This window comes from Poecilia reticulata, linkage group LG19 (genome assembly GCF_000633615.1).
Source record: "Poecilia reticulata strain Guanapo linkage group LG19, Guppy_female_1.0+MT, whole genome shotgun sequence".
NCBI lineage: Eukaryota > Metazoa > Chordata > Actinopteri > Cyprinodontiformes > Poeciliidae > Poecilia > Poecilia reticulata.
Window position 1 is genome coordinate 269,022 of NC_024349.1, and position 2,241 is coordinate 271,262.

The 2,241-nt window shown below is 46.1% G+C and overlaps 1 long non-coding RNA gene across 1 annotated transcript in view; it reads left to right on the forward strand.

Annotated features, from left to right (window-relative positions):
• LOC108167301 (uncharacterized) overlaps positions 1 to 2,241 on the forward strand; it is a 4,038-nt gene extending 1,797 nt beyond the window's left edge. The window contains exon 3 of the long non-coding RNA XR_001777667.1: positions 2,227 to 2,241. This is a non-coding gene — a long non-coding RNA (uncharacterized LOC108167301). The remainder of the gene's footprint in view (positions 1 to 2,226) is intronic.

Below are 2,241 nucleotides of genomic sequence, written 5' to 3' on the forward strand. Positions count from 1 at the left end.
GTGTCCCTGCAGCTCGGCGGCCTTCCCTGCCGCCTGGGGTTCCTGTGATTGTGCGAAGGCAGAACAGCGCGTCCAGGGCGCAGGAAGTCTCTCCTCCGTCTTCTACAAACAGGAAGCCGTCTCCGTTTTCTGGAGACCGACGYGAGCAGAGCAGGCAGTCAGGTCAGAAACATCTTTTATGTCTTCATGTTAGCTGCTCTGATTTACTGCGTTTGACCTCTGAACTCGTCGGGTCAGAGATGAAGATCAGCCTGGAGGATAATGAACCTAAAATCAGGCGAGTAAAAAGCTTCGCAGGACGTTTAAGGGCCACACGCACATCCAAAATAAACAGTAGTTCAGAAGAGTTATGAACAATCCCTGGTTGCCATGGCTACGCCTCATAAATGACCGAGGTATGGATTAGGCCAGCAGGGGGCGACGCTGCACAGACCGGCCATCAGTGAAAAACGAAGAAACGATGTTTGTGYTGGTTGAAGTTTGATCCAGAAGGAAGTTTAGCAGAACCGAGTCGATGTTTACAGTCTGAACGGTGAGATGGTTCTGATGGCCTCACAGGTGGTAAACCTGAGGTCCCCCTGACCTCTGACCCCAGTCCTCCGCCCTGGGAGGGGCTGGGGTCAGAGGTCAGGCTGATGCAGCAGGTTGTGGCTTAGATTCCTCACCATGTCAAACTACCAGAGCTGTGAAAGACGAAAACCAGATTTATCTGATTTAAACCAAAATGTCTTGTTTTGAATAAGAGGTGGTGGCTGGAAACAGCAACACCTGTAGTTTTATTTCTCATTAAAACCAGAAACGTTTTAATCGCAAGAGAAACGAGACGTAAAACTTTTCGTTACAACAAACTGTTAATTTGAAAAATGTTTTATAATTCATTTCATTGAGAAGCGACAAAACGTGTCAGAACAAGAGTTTATCATCCAGCCATGTTCTCACACCTCGTCCCCCGTGGTGCTGGTGCCTATCTCTCCATAGACACTTTGGGCGAGAGGCAGGGTCACCTGCACAGCCCAAGGTGGCTGCTGCTGCAGGCTGACTACTGCTGCAGGCTGGCTACTGCTGCAGGCTGGCTGCTGCTGCAGGCTGACTACTGCTGCAGGCAGGCTGCTGCTGCTGCAGGCTGGCTGCTGCTGCAGGCTGGAGGCTGCAGGCTGCTGCTGCAGGCCGCTTTAGCATTTTTGTAGAGCAATACGGTAATTTATACTAATTTCTTCCCTTTGTATTTTAAACATACATTCATCCTAGATTAAAATGTTTTACAGTTAATTTCTGGGTCTGTTTTTATATAATCACATTTTATTCAAACTGTAAATCTCAACAATATAAACATTTTTAATCCAAAAACCTTTTGTTGGTTTTAAATGTTCAATCAAATAGACAAATAAACTCAACATCATAAATATCAGATCTGAACATCAGAGTTTCTCTCATCCCTCATGGAGCTTCTTCAGAAATCTGAACGCTAACGTTAGCATTWGCTGCTACATGTTAGCATTAGCTGCTACATGTTAGCATTCAGATGCTACTTTAGCCTAGCATAGCTTCTGACAGGCTAACTGCTGTTAGCACCACTTGAACACAACAACAGTCTCTTCCGTCGTCCAATCAGATCGTTTAGAAACGGACTAAGGGAGAGAATCGGCCTCATCGCTGCTGTTAGCCATGTAGCTTTAGCACCAGGCTTCACAAAGAACCTTTATATCTCAGAAATGAATCATTAGTGGATGTTGCTGTGCGTCAGGTTTGTGGGGACAGCAGAAACAAAATCCACAGGTTTCGGCTCAGTACTTCTGTCTGCGTTAAGATCTTTGTAATTATCAAAATGATTGCTGTTAATTAATACTCACTCATGTTGGCAGGTTGATCCTTTCTGTGTTTCTAGAATAAATCAGGTTTAGTCTAAATAAACCTGGAGGTTCCTCACTCAGCCCGGTTCCCTCCTCCTCCTTTAACTGAACMTAATCTTCCACGTCAGCTTAGTTTGCTATTAACAGGCTCAGATCTGCTGCAGCCATGACGCCTCCAGTCTCTGCAGCCATGAAGGAAGACCAGAGACTGAGAGCAGAAACAACATCTGTCTTCTTCTTCTCTTGTTTTAGAATGTGTATCACTGAAGCTTTCATTGAGCCAACGTGGCCCAGTCAGGGCCTGCTGGTGCTGATGGAGCTGGACGTGGGTTGTTTCTATCAGGACTCATGATGTTCCCGTCTTTTCTTCCCACAGAGCAGAGAAGACAGA